This window comes from Muntiacus reevesi, chromosome 1 (assembly GCF_963930625.1).
Source record: "Muntiacus reevesi chromosome 1, mMunRee1.1, whole genome shotgun sequence".
NCBI lineage: Eukaryota > Metazoa > Chordata > Mammalia > Artiodactyla > Cervidae > Muntiacus > Muntiacus reevesi.
In genome coordinates this window covers 275,729,486-275,748,314 of record NC_089249.1, presented here as the reverse complement: position 1 = coordinate 275,748,314, position 18,829 = coordinate 275,729,486, and positions in this window count along the sequence as shown.

Genomic DNA, 18,829 nt, shown 5'->3' with positions numbered 1-18,829 from the left:
GTAAAGACTAAATTCACTAAATGCATTATAGTTTAATGTAAATCAGAAAAAAGGAGATAATTTGAGAAAGTTAAGTTCAATATGAGTTACCAAGAATTGCAGTAAAATTTTGAAATGTTTTATTTATTAACTCTAAAGATAAAACTATCTTTGTGACCAGACTCTCCCTTTGTTTTAAGCTTAAGTAGATTGGCTCAAGAAAGGAAAAATAAGAAAACTGATTTTATCATAATTATTTAAGAAAACATGTGTATTTATATAAATATTACAGTAAATATAATTGTGGAATAGAAAAGTTATGGATATTTTTAAAAATCTACATCTGAACTTCATGATATTTGTAAAGTTAATCCTGTTGTCAGTCTAACCCCCAATATGTTGGGATTTGGAGGTGGTGCCTTTGGGAGGTAAATAGGTTTAGATGACATCATGAGCTAGAGCCAGTATGATGAGATTCTGGTATTCTTAGAAGAATAAGATATAGAGCTCTCTTTCTCTAGATGCACACACAAAGTTTATGTGAACCCACAGTGAGATGGCTGCTACCTGTAGTCCAGAAAAAGGGCTCCCACAAGCCCTCTTTCTGCAAACCCCTTGGTCTAGAACTTCCCAGACTCAAGAACTGTGATAAATAAATGCTGTTTAAGCTACCCAGCTTATGGTATCTTATTATAGTGGCCGAGTTGATAAAGATACTCACCAAATGGATACAAGGACTATACAATTCTGATTGTTATGAGCATTCCTTTGTGACCATAAGAGAAATCAGTACCATTATAAAATCAATATATAAAAGAGGTAAAATTGAAAAAACAGGCCACATGGAGCAGAACCAACTTCCACCATCTGATAACCACAGACAGTTACCAGGCAAGTAAGACGGTCAGACACCTTGTCCAGCCCAGCTGACCCCCTGATAAATGCAGGTAAAACAGAAGAGAAATCATTCAAGTAACCCTTAGAGTCATGAGACATAGCAAATTAATTTTATCTTAAACCAGCCATTTTAACGGTCGGCTATAAAACTGCTAATACCTGAAACAGAAATATTAAACACAGTATCACACCAACTCAAAAGAAGGTAAGACATTTGTGAACTTAATGGACTCACATATACATCTGCCTATGAACAATTTAGTTAGGTGTTAATGCATGAAGAATTTTACATAAATAACATATTTTAAAACTATTTTTATTAATATGTATCAATTTTTTAAATATGTATCCATTTAATTTATTTTAAATTTAACTCAAAAAACAAGTAAAAACAAAAAGAATGATAAATACCAGATAACTGGATCTAATATATACTTTTTTAAAATAAAATTTATAAATCAACCTTTTTACTAAAGTATATTCTTACTTCCAAAGGAGTACAGTGTAAGAACTTAATATATATTGCAGCTATTTTTAACAGTGCTAATCAATTTTTTGTTTTTAAGAGACCCTAAGGTAATCATAAGCTCTATCTACCTTCATTTATTCTTTTCCTATCCAATGTAGTTGGTGTTGTTTTAAATAACTAAATATAATGCAATCAGTTTTTGTATAATCCTAAACATGTATTCCTAAAAATTACTGGCTATCAAAAGTTGAGAAATAAAATACTCTGGATTTACAGATAAGAAAATAGAAACAATAAAAATGGTAGCATAGTTTTATAGATGTTAAATCCTTGTATGTGTGTATGTGTGTGCTCAGTAGTATCCACTGTTTGTAACCCCACGGACTATAGCCCGCCAGACTCCTCTGTCCATAGGATTTCCCAGGCAAGAATACTGGAGTGGGTTGCCATTTCCTTCTCTAAGGGATCTTCCCAACCTAGGGATCAAACCTGCACCCACTGCATTGCAGGCAGATTCTTTACCACTGCGTCACCTGGGAAGCCCTTGTTAAATTCTTTAAGAATTGCATAGACACTGTAATAAGTATGTTGCTTTCCCTTGAAAAAGAACTGAAATGTAGTTGTGAAATGAGCATCAGAAGAGATAAATGTCCTGAGTTATTAGGAAGTGGAGAAAGAGTTATCTGAAATCAGGGCAAAAGTTGTAACACCGGATGTGGATGGGTGGAGTTCATAACCATAAGGTGGAATGAAGTAGTTAGTAGATGTATGTATTTTTATGTATTTCTGTGCTGTGGAGTTGAGCTTTTTGCAGTTTTCTGTGTTCACCTCATGTTTCTCATGCAGGAAATTATAAGCAAACATAAAATTCATTCTATGCTTAAATTGTTCCCATTGTATCAATTGCAATGAAACAAATTCCATTTTTAAAACAAGCATTATAGCAGAACTGAGTGTGCCTTAAATTACTCTCTCTTGAAACCCATTCTCTTAATTCATTTACTGAGTTTAGACAAAAACTTCCTTTCTTGTTTCTCTGACTGATTATTTTTAGCGTTGAGCTTCAGAATTCACACTTTAGAGCAGATTTATAAAACTAATGTGAATCCTTCAAATTAATGGAAAGTTTCTAAGAGAACTACCCTGCTCTTTCGGACTACTTCAGATCACATACTTTTAATTTATTCTCCAGGGAGAGAACTTGGAAACGAACAAGACAAAGTTTTATTTACTCGGAAGTTTTTGTTGGAACTAATCACCTAGGGCACTCTCACTTCTTGTGGAAATAAGAACCTCAAGATGCTAAAGGATCCTTTGCTAACATACTTTACTTCCAAATATTAACTTTTGTCAGTGTCCCAGACTTATTCTCTGAATGACAGATTTGTGATATTTCAAACTTAGCTTTTAAAATAAAGGAACCCAGGCTAATAATGGGCAGATTTCAATTCTTCACTATCAGATGAATAGAGAGAAGTGATTAAAATAGATATTGACCATTTACTGCATCCATTTTAATTCTCCACTGTTCTTTAAAAGGTGACTAGCAATCCAGTTACTTTCATCAATTCATGTTAACAAATTAGCAGTGTTAAACACAATATAGATTTTTACAGAACTCCATTCCTTGTATTCACAATTGTCAGTTCTTTCCAGAAATTAAAGATGCATTATGAATATATCTCATCAATATCCTTTATTGTATATAGTTTGTTCTGGTATCTGGTTAAAGAAAAACAAATGAGACATCAAGCACCAATAACCTTTTGTGTGTGTGAGTGTGTGTGTATATACACATAGTACGTATGTTTTTTAATAATTTCTTTCTTTGAGGATAATGGGCGAACACCATAAAGGCTGCATTTTTACATTTTTCCCCATGCAGTTATCAAACTTAACAGCTGGAAATGTGTGTTTATCACTCAAAGATTATGAATTCAGTTCCCCAAAAGGAAATTTAAACTGTGTCAAATCCAGTAATTTTTTTCTTATATAAGTTACATGGAATTTCAAATAGATAGCTGCTGTAGAAGAAATGTTTATGTGTCCTCCAAATCCATGACAGCTATGTAGGGGTTCTCCAGAGGCACTGCAGACCCCAGGTAAGTAAATGCACTTCACTAGCTGCGGGGCTGCAGCAGCAAGACCTGGCTCAGAATCTCCCCTGGCTCAGAATCTCCTCGGTCCAGCCTCATGCCCAGCGGGGCACGGTGAACACCTTCCAATTCATCTTAAGTCCTACCTTCAGTGTTCTCAGAGAAGCCTTCCCTCATCCCACAATCTTTTCATATCAGGAACTTTTCCTTTATAAGCATATATCATACAAACATAAAAGAGCAGAGTCATCCTTTGCTGTCAACTTTATATCTGGCTCCCAAACAGTACCTGCAACAGTTACTATTTGTTGAGTTAATGGAATGTGAAAGTGAAGTCACTCAGTCATGTCCGACTGTTTGTGACTCCATGGACTGTAGCCCGCCAGGCTCCTCCATCCATGGGACTTGCCAGGCAAAAGGACTGGAGTGGGGTGCCATTTCCTTCTCCAGGGGCTCTTCTGGACCCAGGGATCAAACCCGGGTCTCCTGCATTGCAGGCAGACACTTTACCGTCTGAGCCACCCTGTGGTCACTAATTATTGAACAACTTAAAGGAGACACCCAGGATGGTTTACCCATGATATAAGGGATTCCCTGGTGACTCAGATGGTAAAGAGTCTCCCTGTAATGCGGGAGATCCGGCTTGATCCTTGGATGGGGAAGATTCCTTGGAGAAGGAAATGGCAACCCACTCCAGTATTCTTATCTGGAAAACCCCATGGACAGAGGAGCCTGGCAGGCTACAATCCATGGGGTCGCAAAGTGTGGGACACGATTGAGCGACTTCACTTTTCACTTCAGGATGGTTCTCAGTGATATCAGCCACTTTATGTTGCATACTAGGATGGACTGAATTGTATCTCCTCCCCCCGCCAATTCATATGTTGTAGCTCCATCCTCCTCCATGTGACTGTATTAGAGCTAGGGCTTTAAAGAGGTGATTTTGGTTAAAGTGAGGTCATAAGGATGGAGCTCAGATCTGATACAGTTTGTGTCTCTTTAAGAAGAGACACCAGAGGCTTTTCTCTCTCCGCCTCCTCATACACACATCGAGGAAAGACCACATCTAGATGGTGGCCATCTGCAAATCAGGAAGAGAGTGCTCGCCAGAACCCAGCCATGCTGGCATTCTGATCTCAGATTTCTAGCTTTCAGAACTGTGAGGAAATAAAGTTCTGTTGTTTAACCTGCTCAGTCTGTAGCATTTTGTTACGGCAGCCCAAGCTGACTAAAATATTACCTTATGTCCATGCAAATCCTCTAGGCTCTAGTGGACAGCGATTTCAAGATTATGTTGGACCAGTGATTTGAAGAGATTTTTATCATTGGGAAACTAGGCTAAGCCTCCTCACCCATCAAATGATTTACAGGAGGATCATGAAAAAATATCACAAATTTCACAAAGTGTTATTGTGATGAATATAGAAGAACATAAAGTTTAATGAACTGCATTCAGCAGACAGAAAAATTAGGTAAAGCCATTAATTTAATGGGAGATGTTATCTCATAACCACTTAGTTACTCCTTCACAAGATTAAAAGTAAAATTGTTATGTATGTTTTTTCATTTTAGATATAGAATAATATTGAATCTTAAAACTTGTATTTGTAAGCTATCTGATATTATTAATTTTAAAAATGTAGTCATCGTAGAATTACCAGACATAATATTTTGTACTTCCAAGGAAGATAACCTAAATATAAATGATATTTGATACAGGATTTTATTTTTGAATAATTTTCCAAACTTAAAGTGAATCAACATATTCACTATTTAATTTCTAACAAATTCAAGCAGTCTGATGACTGTTGTTAATTTGCATTATTCCTTACTTCCCTAATCTTACTCAGTGATGAAAATAAATTATAGGCAATGTTATACATAAAAACATAGAAATACACAATTAATAAAAATTAAACACTTTCAATTTTTTGCTTCTTACGAGGCACATCTATAATAAAAGTTTGAAAAGGCAGGAATGTGTTACATTGTATGTGTACAGGTAGTTTCTTAAGGTTATATGTTCATCTTTAAGCACATTGAATGATTTTAGCTTCTATCAAGTAATTTATTAATGCTGCATTTCCGAAAATGATGTTATTGGCCCATTACACCAAGACAAGGTTAAGAGTGCTACATTGCATGGTAATACCTGATTTGTTTTGAGACCCCTACCCTTAATTAATTGTTGACCTCATTGAGAATTTAACTGCCCTATAAAAGAGGTTTTCTGTTTTTGTTTTTTTTGGTGGGAGGGCATGTTTCAGAGACATTGTTTTGTCATACTAACATGGTTGCCCTAATACATTATTTCAACCAAAACGCAGGTGAGAGCTCAACGATGTAAGAAGAGCACATGCTAGCTGAAGAGAAAGGAAAAGGAAAAACAAAATGCACTCTGACAGAATGTTAAGAGTTGGCAGTGTTTAATGCTCTTTTACCGTATGAAGTAGGGTTACAGCCAGCCATCTGCTGCTAAGGAATCTTCTCACTGCTGTTACATCTACTTTTGCTAATTGCCCAATTGATTAGAAAATTCAGAACTATGAAGGTCCAATAAACACAGCATGAATGTGAACAGACTTTGCATTAGAGTTTAATACAGTAGAAAACTCTTTCTAAAAAAGTGACATGATCCTAGAAGCAATTTCCACAACTTAATTATTATTCCCAACTGTAATGCCTCACTGATCAAATAATCATGTTATCCACTCCATATAGAGCATTTAAATCACTTCTCTCACCCACCCTCTCTCACACCCTCTCTCATTCCTTTGCTTTCTACCCCTTCAATCAGATGATATGAATAAACAGAGATAGAAATAGACATGCATCTTTTCATCTGTAATGCTCAGATTTCTCCTCTTCCCTGCTCTCAGAGTCCCTTTAAACACTGCAGATTATCTTTACTTTTTTTTTCTTTCACATTTCCTTCCTATGTCTCTTCTTTCTTGTGTCCTCTGGCCAAGGTCCTTAACAGACTCATAAGGTTGGCTTACACGATAGGAAAAAGATATTTTAAAACCACTGGAATAAATCAGAATTTTGCATTTATACTAAGTTCCTTTTATATTTTATTGGTTCAGTTAAATATCCATATTGACTCTTCTCTTTACTTTAGGAATCCTCATCTAGTACTTGCTTTTACCTTTACTGTCATCAGGCTGCCTACTTGTATATTTGATCCACCCTTTACACCAGTGACCCTCATAAATTCAAATTAGTATACATAAATTTTTCCTGTGATACCTGTTAAAATTCTAATTCAAGATACATTCCTAGCAATTCTGATCATTCCAGTGGTAAAGAATCCATCTGCCAATGCAAGATACATAAGAGACATGGATTCAATCCCTGGGTCGGGAAGATTCCCTGGAGGAGAATACTTCCCACTCCAGTATTCTTGCCTGGAGAATCCCATGGACAGAGGAGCTTTTTGGGCTACCAACCAGAGTCACAAAGAGTCACACATGATTGAGGCAATTTAGCACATGTGCATGTGCAAGATGACTATATCTCAGTCTATTATGAGAAATGCTTTAAAAATTTTATTTGAATTAGTTCAACTTGGTCCATTGAATTAGGAATGAAGAGAGGTCTTCATAACATCATCTAGTCCCAGGGAAAGAAGTGCTTATGCCAAAGAAAAAAAAAGAGGCATTCATATACACTATATAGTTTATATCATTAAGTATATATATATATATAAACATATGCATATGTAAATCAAGTTGCCAGCATTTGTTGGGTCATGGAGAAAGCAAGGGAGTCCCAGAAAAACATCTATTTCTGCTTCATTGACCACCCCAAAGCCATCTACTATGTAGATCACAACAAACTGGAAAATGTTAGAGATGGGAGTACCAGCCTACTGACTCATTATACATAAGTTTGGGCACACTCCAGGTGATGGTGCAGGACAGGGAAGCCTGGGGTGCTGCAGTTCATGGGGACATGACTTAGCAATTGAGCAACATGTGAATACAATTTTAGACACTTCTGAGCATATTTTCTTGATAAATAATGGATAAAGAGGTAAACGAGTAGAAACCAAAATCATGACTCTGAGTGGATGGAACACATAAATCTAATCTGAAGTAGATAATGGTCTCATAAGATAAGAATATGTGTAATGAAAATGGGAGAATGCCATTTTTATACTGCAGTTTTTCCTCAAGATTCAGGTGGATTTATAGCATATTACAACAATCAAAACTGTTGATTATTCAGATACCAAAAAATAAATATAGAGTAGCCAAATGCAAATGGTTATGTAATGTAGTTGAGATATTAGGAACTTACAACAGCTTTCATTCACTGGGATAAACTGTCTATATCTACTGTCCTACTTGGTAAATAAGCAAGACAAATTTCCATAAAATATTTATTTTCATACGAGATTTTAGCTAGTCTTATTTTTTTGGTGTAGCCTCCTCTTGTCTCTGACAGTGTCCATTTAATTTGATAAATGTGTTTTTTGCTCAATGCAAAATAGCTGAAGAAACCTAAAAGGCCTAATGCTCCTTTTATGCTCTGAATTTACAGAAATGTCTGAAAAACGATGGATGAAGCCAAGTATTTTCTGTGTAATTGAAGCTACCAAAATACAGGGTTGGAGGCTATTTGGCTGTTGGAATAAAGGAATGGAGTATGACAGTTGAAAAGTATAATGCATCCTTCTAAATAAATATGCCTCCTTTTGGCTTTCTTACTGGGCGTGAAAATGGAAGCACTCCAATAACTGTGAAAAGTAAACAGTGAGATGTAGCTATAAAATTGATTCAATAACAGATGCTCAAGAGAAAAACTATTGAGTACTATATGAGAAATTGTGGTATCTATTATGATACTTAAAATATAGCAGGTAGTGAGAAATGCTGTAGTTCATTTTAAATTCCATAATATATAGAAGAAAAAATTATCTTTGTCATTTGAAAGAGATAATAAGGAGCAAAAATTTTAGTTTATTAAGTGATAGTTCTAGCAGATATTCATTCAATTGCTTCTTCAACAAATATTTACTAAGTACCCACTAGAGTTAGCCTGGCTTCCCTAGTGGCTAAGATGGTAAATATCCACCTGCAATGCGGGAGACCTGGGTTCGATCCCTAGGTTGGGAAGATACCCTGGAGGAGAGCATAGCAACCCACTACGTATTCTTGCCTGGAGAATCTCCAAGAATAGAGAAGCCTGGTGGGCTACAGTCTAGGGGGGTCGTAAAGCATCAGACACAAATGAGTGACTAAGGCAGCACAGCAGATGAGGTAGCCGCTGAAGGAGGTAGCAAGGAATCAAAAGTAACTGGGATATGGTTCCATTTCTTGAGGAATTCTACCAGGTTAGGAACAACAGAAAAGTAAAGAGTCAAATATTGATATAGATATCAAATAAATATAGATGGATGACAGGTAGATAAATCAATAATATATTGTCAAAACTAGACATTGAAGGGACTCAAATTCAGACAGAACTCAGAAAAGCTTTTGCAGGTGATATTTGAGCTAAATATTGAAGGACATGTAAATACCCCATGAGAACCATCCATCTGAGGGCAAGGCAAGTTCAAAAATAATCCAACATGACTTGCAAATGGAGGGCAAATGGCAGTAGAATACTCCTTCGTTCTTATCCTGCATTTGACCTTAAAAAATTTACTTAGTTTACTCGGCATACTCATGTCCTTCTCTGGAAAATGATAAGGAGAAATAAACCCATTAGAGTTTCTTCCAGTTCTAATTCTTCATGCTCTTATTAATTTTAAAGTGTTGACTAAAAGTTCTACCACAGAATAAATACTGTCCCTTTCTTTCTTATAAAAATATATAATGCATGGCATATAATTAAATATTAATGCATACAAATGTACTATTAATTATATAAATATATTAGTCATATGTATTAAATGTATAAGTAAACATATTATTTGTGTCTGCATGAAACTCCTAGGCAGAGTTTTAAGTTCTGTGTATATTATCATCAACCTTCTTTCTTTCCATGCCTTTCATTTTTCTCCTACCAGCCAGAACTTGATATTTTCCAGGTGCTACTTTCAAAATACTTCGGTTTGACGTGCCACTGATACTACTTTCCCCAAATCCTGACCTAACATTATTCCCCTCTACTTTGACATACATGTCCAGATCATTACTATATTAATGACTAATTCACACCAACTAAATATAGCAATTATGTTGCTGAAAGTTATCTGCATAGTGATTTAATAAGGAATTTCTGGAGTAAACAATTTATTCAGGTATGTAGTTGCCAATATTGTAATGATCTCCAGTAATAGGTGGTACAAAATACGTGAAGGGCCAGAGTCTTTTCATGGATTACCTCTTATATTCCATGGAAATATCCTTTTATCTAACTGAACAGAAAATAAGTCCTAATGTAATTATGTAATGTAAAGATGTCACAGGAAAGAAAGATCTGCAGAAGTCAAAGCATCAGAATTTTGAGGTAAAATATCTAAATTTTAGAAGCTTTCTGACCTAAAGTAGGTTACTTCCTTTTCAGATCCTCAATTTCTTTGTCTACTGACGTGGAAATTCCAAAACAAACTTTAGATGTATTGTGAGATATACATGAGAAAATGCATTTGAACCTGTAATACTAGACAAATGGGGCATTTTAATATTTGGTAGTTGATTGTAACTGTATAAAAATGTAGGAATGCATGGGTATATTGGCACAAAGGGAATATATATATTTCGGTTGATCCAATATACCTTCTTGGAAAAATGTTTTGAATGATGAGCAGGCTATAACTTACTTGAAGGTGGTAAAATTTTGCCAGGGTCTGGCCCAGGGATAGCCTCAGTGAGAAGAGTCAGAATGCATGCTGAGGAGAGAAATACCCCAGCCTCTTCCCTGCTTGCTCAGCGGTAAAGAATCTGCCTGCAATGCAGGAGACCCGGATTCAGCCCCTGGGTTGGGAAGATCCCCTGGAGGAGGTCATGGCAACCCACTCCAGTATTCTTGCCATGGACGGAGGAGCCTGGCCGGCTACAGTCAGCGGGGCCGCACAGATTCGGACACGACTGAGTGATTAAGAAGCAGAAGAAACTTCTGAGGAACGAGGGCATTTAGTCCCAACCAGGAAGCTTCACAGGGTCAGGATGACACAGGGCGTCCTGACTGACTCTTTCCACTCTGTGGAACTGGTGATTATTTGAAGGGAGAATAGCAGCGGTTTTTTGTTTTGTTTGTTTGTTTTTTTAGGAGTTGCATGAATTTATAGCCAACTAGTATATTACCATCTGCCAGAATACAAACCGAGAGTTCTATTAATATTGATTGAGTTGGCCAAAAAATTCATTCAGATTTTTCCATACAGGGTTAGGATTAAACAGTTCATTATTTGTGGTGATGTGTAATTGTTAATTTTTAACTTTTATAAACACAGGCTTTGCCTATTGTGATGTATAGACGAAAAGAACATGAGAAAAATGTTTTTGGAAGGTGGAATACTATTAACGATACTCTTACCTTTGTTAATGTGAAAAACAGGGAAAATGAACTTGATGATCTAGTTATGAATGTTCCAGACAGAGTGTTGAGTTTGCCATCTGGCTTCTCCTAGTTGCTCATTTTAAAACGTGAAAGAAGTGAGACAGTATTTTTGAAAGGCACAGGTTTTATTTTGGCATAAATGAACCAGAACTTTCAGGGCTTGACAATAACGCCATTCGTCACCCACACAATCTGCTATTAGCAAATGATTATGAAAAATTAAAAATATTTTTTGAGCTGAGATCAAATTCACGGTATTGTCAGGAAAATACAGTCTCAAGAAGACTAAAGCTGTGACTATAAAACCGTCTGTTACACCCACAGAAATATGTATTGGTACTTCGAACAGACAGCAGTTCCTCTAAACATCATAATGTCATGCTCCACTGATCCTCTTTATTAAATGATAGAGCCTGTAAAAATCCGGAGGACTTTCTCCTCATAACCTTACAGGAAACCAACTCTAATGCCCTGGGAGCCCCAGTAAGCAAAGCAAAACCTAAAAGTTAGAGACAATCTGCTCAAACCCAGAAAAGTGAAAATTGAGAACAACTGATCACAACCAACTAGGTTTTAAGGCAACTACTTAAGTTGTAGTCAATCAAATAACTGCTTGACTTTGCTTCTGCATCTTCTCTATTAAAATTTTCCCCTTATCCCTGTCAGTGGAGAGCTCCTAACCACTTTCCCTCTGTTGCTTCTCAGTTCAAATTCATTCTGATTCAAATAAACATTATAATGTGTCTCAGTTTACATTTTAACAATAGACTAATCTTGAGATTTGTGAGTAAGGCTTCTGTCTAGCGGATTAAACACTATTCATACTTGTGGAAAATCTGCAAAAACTAACTAAGAGGGACAGAGGCAAAACAAAATGGGCGAGGTGCTTGCTGAGAAAATGGCCCAGCTTCAAATTCTCTTTAATGGAAAAGAAATGAGAATTCAAACAGTAGAATCAACAGCCTTCAAGGTGGATCCCAGAGCCATCCAGGATCATGCCGAGGTCATGGGATTAATCAACTAATCAAGAAGTTGGCAGTGTGGTCTTGGCTGGATATCAGCTTGCTAATACATGTGTTGCTTGTGCTCCTCTCTTCTCTTCCTTTTGGAATAAGATGGTCTATAGCAGTTACCCTAGGCCATTCTCACCATAATGTGTTATTTGTGTTTTGAGCAGAGGATGAATGGATAATTTGTTTCTATAGCTCACAAGTCTTCAGATTCAAGGGATTGTCTGGTCATGGCAACTCCACCTGAAAAGACTCCTCCACATCTGGACCTAAATTAGATAACGAAATGGTGAACTTTAGGCTGAACATGATTCCATAATATATGAGACATTCTTAGAGTCATGGGAGAGGGAAGCGTATTTTACATGTGAGAGGAATATATAAGTAGTTTGCAGACTGTGGTAATTATATATGTCTGCAAACACATTGCCCCTTCTTCCCATCAAAAGGTGGATTCTAACTTCCCTCCTTTTGAATATGACCTGGTCTTAATGACGTGCTTCTAGTTAATCAATGTCATGGAAATGATTTGTGAATTTCACATCTCTCTTCAAGTACAACATCATTTTTACCTTCCCCCTCCCTCGTGGAATATTTGAACTTTGGACCCACGCATGAAGTTTTAAGGAAGTCATGGCAATGTGGTGAGGCCAGATGTAGGTGTTTTGACTGGCACGCCCTCCACTTAACTTCCCAGAAAACAGTCAGTGCCAATCAGCAGTCACATGAATCACATCATATACTGTCTGCCGTTTTGGAGAAATGGAAAGGATGGGACTTGAGAAATTGACTACATAACCAGTTATCCAAAAGAATTATTTGTAGTGAAAGAAGACTATTTCAGACAAAAGATTATTTTAAATGTCAAGGGCATATATCTCCTCTTCCAGAGCACGGTGATGGCTTATAAAACTGATCAGCTCATTTCTGGAGAAAAGAAAATAATCTTTTTCTGCATACATCTGAGATTATTTCAATAGAGCTACAATCCCACTGCAGTTTTCAAATCCATATTTTGAATATTCATCGAAGAGTCACAAATATATTTTTCAAAAATGTACCTATACCTTTTGCTATTTGAGATTTTATGGTTCATTAAACCAAAATTGTGTTATAATTATGCAACAGAAATAGTAAGATTGTGGCTTTAGTTAAATATATATGCTCTATATTGCATAAATAAGGAATCAAAGGCTAAGAACATTTATTGATCTGAGGAATATAAATGAGGTATTAAGAACACAATATTAGCATGCAAATGAAGAATCACTATCTTTTCTAATGAAGTGGAGGATATAAGAGCCTAGAAATAAAAGGAAATTTTATTTATTACTGAAATGGCTTCCTGTAAACCACTGAAGAGTTTGTAAGCTTTTTGATGGAAGAGAAAAAGAAGAAGAAGAAAAAAATGAACCTCCAACTTCTTGTATATGTTAAAATGCTAGATAGTTTATTGTTCAGTTGGCAGTTTGAAGCTTGCCATTTAAACAGTCTCCCATTCTTAATATCCGTGTTTCTCCCTTTCTTTCCTGCCTTTTACCTAATTGTGAACTCTCTTTTTTACTTCATTGTTGCTTTAAGCTTGTTTCAAAATAGGGAAAATATATTTGTAAGGTAACCAAAATGATTTGTGTGCCTATAATTTCGGAGGACAGTTACTTAAGAAGCTCCAAACTCCTAAGCTTTTCATTTTCTATTTTTGCTGTTATTGATTATTAATAAAAGGATGATGGGTTTCAGTCGCACCGTACTTTTTGAAGAAAGCAGTAAGTATTCAAGTAGGAAGGAAGCTTGACTGGCTTTAAAGAAGATATTCAGATTTCAAGCTTTGAGGAAAATGGAACAATTATTCTAAAGTTAAAAAAAAAAAAAATTCAGTAGCCCCAAAATCTCTAGGTGCCGCCTTTCCTCATATCCTAGTTTATGTGTTTGAGGAATTTCAGAAGTATCCACTCTTCCATGTCCCTGTGTATGTAAAACTGTCATTAACTTGGGGAATCCTACTAGGATGAATTTATTTGCCATGATATACTTCTTAGGATGAAAAGCATTTCAGATTCACTAGAATCAGACTCTGTAAAGAAAAGAACATTCAACAAAACTGCTGAACTTAAAAAAAAAAAAAAAGCTAATTAGCAAACAGTTGTAAATTGGTTTATTTACTTCAGGAGCCCTTGATTTCATCCTGTCGTTCTTTAGCTTTCCTGCACTGATTTCTACACCCATCATATTTCATTTCTCTGAAATCAGCTTATGCACTTAATGGTCCAGACTGGGCAATCAGTGTTGATTGAAATCAACTGCAAATTGATGCAAGAGGTCCACTGCTGCTCCAGAAGCCAGCTGTGTAAATCTAAGAGAAAGAGAACTGTCAGCTTTTCCCTTAATGATGCATTTCTACATTTCCTTAAGCATATTGCTATTATAATGACCCGATAGGCACTTGTATCTAGAAAAGTTTTCACTACGTAAAGAACAAAGGCTGTATCTTCAAATCCCACCACTCTGCCATGATGTTTGACAGAAAAATTCATCACTGGCTTAGTGGCCTCTGAGAAATTACTGAATTTCTTGGGCATAAGGACAAGGTGCACGCACTGTGATGCTTACTGAGAATATGTGATTCCCAAGGTAAATGTAGTAGAAACAATGCCTTTTGTCTCACTGGGGAAGAGGGAATCTGTTCCTACGATCTTCCAACCTAGCACACTTCTAATTTCAACTTGATGTTGGTTTTATAAAAGAAAGCTGAGAGCAGTGAGAGACAAGATTGTTTCCTTTCTCTCACGATAGGGTATCTGTGTTTGGTTTTCAGAGCTGAAACTAGGGAACCTGCAGTTTAACCCTCTCCCATTGTTGCCCCAAGTTGAGTATAATCCATCATCTTCTTCCATGAGAGGGCTTCATTTGTTTTGAATCATTTTTCTACCTCCTCTACTTTTTGCCTACATGAAATTCCTCTCTTCTTGCTACCAAAAAAGAAGTCACAAAATACTAAATAAACTGTAACAGTTATTGGTCTCTGCAGTTTTACTTCAACTTCATAAAAAAATGTTTTGTGTTTATGTGGCATATTTTTAAATAGATTTTCTATTTTAGAGCAGTATTAAGTTTACAGCAAAATTTGAGCAGAAGAGATAATTTTCCTCTGCCCCCACAAAAGCATAGACTCTCCCACTATCAAAATCTCTAACCAGAGTCATACATTTATTTAATTGATCAACCTACGTTGACAAAATGCTATAATCCCAAGCCCTTGTTTTACATTAGTGTTTTCTCTTGGTGGTGTAGATTCTATGGCTTTTGAGAAATGTATAATGGTGTATGTCCACAGTATCATAAAAGGGCTTCCCAGGTAGCATTAGTGGTAAAGAACCTGCCTGCCAATGCAGGAGACGTCAGGAGATGAAGTTTCAATCCCTGGGTTGGGAAGATCCCCTGGAGGAGGGCATAGCCACCCACTCCAGTATTCTTGCCTGGAGAATCCCATGGACAGAGGAGCCTGGTGGGCTACAGTCCATGGGATTGCAGAGTCGGACCTGACAGAGGCAACTTAGCACCCAGCACACACACGCATGGTGTCATCTAGAATAGTGCCCCTGCAGAAAGTGTTTTATGCTCCACCTATTTCCTCTTCATCCTCCCTGACACCTGGCAAACATTAATGCTTTTATTTTCTCAATAGTTTTGCCTTTTCCATAATATTGGAGCCAATCAAAAGCCTTTTCAGATGATCTTCCTTCACTTAGAAATATACATTTATGTTTTATCCCTGTCTTTCTAGTTATATCTCACTGTGTAGGTACTGTCACAAATTGCATCTTTCTGCATTACTTCCATGTTGTCATAGATATATAACTGTTGGTTTATGTATTTATCTTTTAAATCATGCAGAAAATAAAAAAGCTATAAGCCAAAAGTAAAATCATACCAGACTTTATATTTACTAAATACTTACCTTTACAGAGTTCTTTACTTCTTCATCTAATTTCAAGTTACAGACTAGTATCCTTTTATTTCAGCCTGAAGGACTCCATTGAGCATTTCTTCTAGAGCAGGCCTACTTGTCAAGAACTCCTTTAGCTTTCTTCCTTATTCTTTTTTTTAATCTCAAGATGTCTTAATTTGTCCTTCATTTTTGAAAGATGGTTTGGCTACATACAAAACTCCTCTTTGATAGGTGTCTCCCTCTTTGCTTTCAATGCTTTAAAAATGCCATCTCACCTCTTTTTAGACTCCATGACTTGAGAAATCTGCTGTTTATCTTACTGAAGACTTCTTGTACCGATGAGTCATTGTTCTCATCCTTCTTTCAAGATCCTCCTTTTGTTCTTGACATTCAACAGTTTAATTATACTGTGCCTCACTACTATAGAAAATTTTTTGTGTGTTTATCTTTTTCAGAGTTTGTCCTTAAAGAATAGATACATATCTTTGGACAAATTTGGAATATTTTCAGTTCTTTTTTCTTCAAGCATTCTTTCTGGCCACTGTTTCTCTCCTCTTCTTTCAAGATTCTGACTGTTTCTGTTGATTCACTGATGGTATTTCACGCATTTTAGAATCTCCTTATTATTTTCATTTATTCTATTTCCAAGACTGGATAATTTCAAATGGACCATCTTCAAGTCACTGATTGCTTTTATTGTATGCTCAGATCTACAGTTGAAATCCTCTAGTGACTAATGACTTTTTCATTAGAATTATCAAGATTTTCAGCCATAAAATTTCTGTTTAGGTCTCATATAATTTCTTTCTCTTTGTTGATATTCCCTATTTGTTTATACGTTTTTCTCCTGGTTGTCTGTATCCCCTTGTTTATGACCTTCTTAATTCTTTGAGCATATTTAAGATAGTTGATTTTAAGTCTCTGCCTAGCAATTTCAACCTATTCTTCTTTGGGTAGTTTTCATTACTTTATTCTGTGAATGGGTTGTATGCTTTTCATTTTTTGTCAATTCCTGTGTTTTTAAATTTGACATTTGAATATTATAAAACGGTGACCGTAGAGATTTCCTCTTTCACTGTTGTCTTTGTTGGTTGCTGTAGGCTGTTGCTGTTTCTTTGTTGTGTAACTTTTATGAGGTATTTTTTTTAAGTCTGTGTTTTTTGTCATGTGTGATCTCTGAGTTATCTGTTCCTTTAGCTGTGTTCAGCTAGTGTTCTCACAATGATCAGTGACATCATTGATCTGATATATCAGCCAGAAGTGAAAGCTTAGGGTCTTCTCTGGACTTTTCTACACATGAATTCTGGTTCTTGAAGGTAGTAACATGAACATTTTGATTGTGAGTGATTTTGAATGTAGATTTTTCTCTACATTAAGATTTATACTGAACAACCTAAATATATTTTTTAAATAGTCAATGCTGAAATACCACCAATATTATTTGTCTTCCTTTTTATAATTTTAGAGCTGTAATTCATGACTTCTCTTGTATTAATTATTAAACAAATATATTAATTCAGAAGAATTTCTGGATTAATAGAAGAATTCCTAAAACTCTTTTTTTAATGGAATTGGGACTCCAAAAGTGTTAATTATACAACATTTAAATTATATGAATTATGCTAGTGTTGGGGAAATGACCATATCTTTGTTCAAATAGATAGAATTGTATTTAAGGATAGATGTCTTTTTATTTAGTTATATAGTAGACAGTGTAATAAATGTCATGCTGACAAAGCATAGTTTAATACCACATTTCTGAAGAGATTAATGAACTCACTTTCTCATATAAACAGATTCAGTATATCTTCTTTTGTTTTAAACCACCTGTTCATAGATTCAAGTTCATTTACATGGCCAATATCATGCATATAATATACTTTTTTTAAAGTATTTTTCTGAATATCTAACATATATAAATAAAAATGTAAAATTACATATATGTTTACATATATATGTAAGATAATAGTGAATATACAAATAAATGTAGCTATATTAAATATACATACTGTCCACACAAAGTGGTAAAGAACCCTCTTGTCAGTCCAGGAGACGTAAGAGACACGAGTTCAACCTCTGTGTTGGAAAGATCCCCTAGAGAAGGGCATGGCAATCTGCTTCAGTATTCCTGCTTGGAGAATCCCATGGACAGAGGAGTCTGGTGGATTACAGTCTAAGGTTCACAAAGAGTCGCACATGTGAAGTAACTTAGCAGTCATTTTCAAACTAAAACCAATACCTCAATCACATTTTCTTTGCACTTGTTTTACTAATTTAAAATTATATGATGAAATAAAATAATATAGTAATCATAAAAGCAAAAAAGTTAAATAAGTTGCCTTCAAATAAGTTAAACTAGATGAATTCTCTATATTCACAGGAGAGCGCATTTACATTGTGATATTTAAGAACATGTTTGAGAGTAAGCCAGTTGGTTTCTATGCATCTTTGGAATTGAAGTATGTAAATTCAGGAGTGGTGTAGTAGCAAACTTTGGCTGAGATCACCAAGAAGCAGAAGTCAACGTGCAGAAAGCAAGAAAAAAGGCAAAAGGCAGAAAGTACATCTAATGTTCGTGATTACTTTCCATCTAGATTCAATATATCTTAGGAATAATTCATCTCTTTCCTTGTATTCCAGAAGATACTTCTCTGCTCATGTAGTAACTCCCATAGTTTTAATTTAAATCAGTTCAATATGTTCCTCTAATTTGTAACCAAGAGTGTCTTAATAATGTACTGTACTTTTCAAATAATAAAGTATGACTGTCACAAGAAAGTCTTGCTTATCTGTGGGCTCTGTGGTTTGACCCTCCTGTTTCTGGGGCACTCTCTTCTCCAGGAAGATTCAGCTCCTTTGAGTGATCAACAGTGAGAAAACGTCAGATTTGTTTCAGAACCTAAAAAAGCGTTAT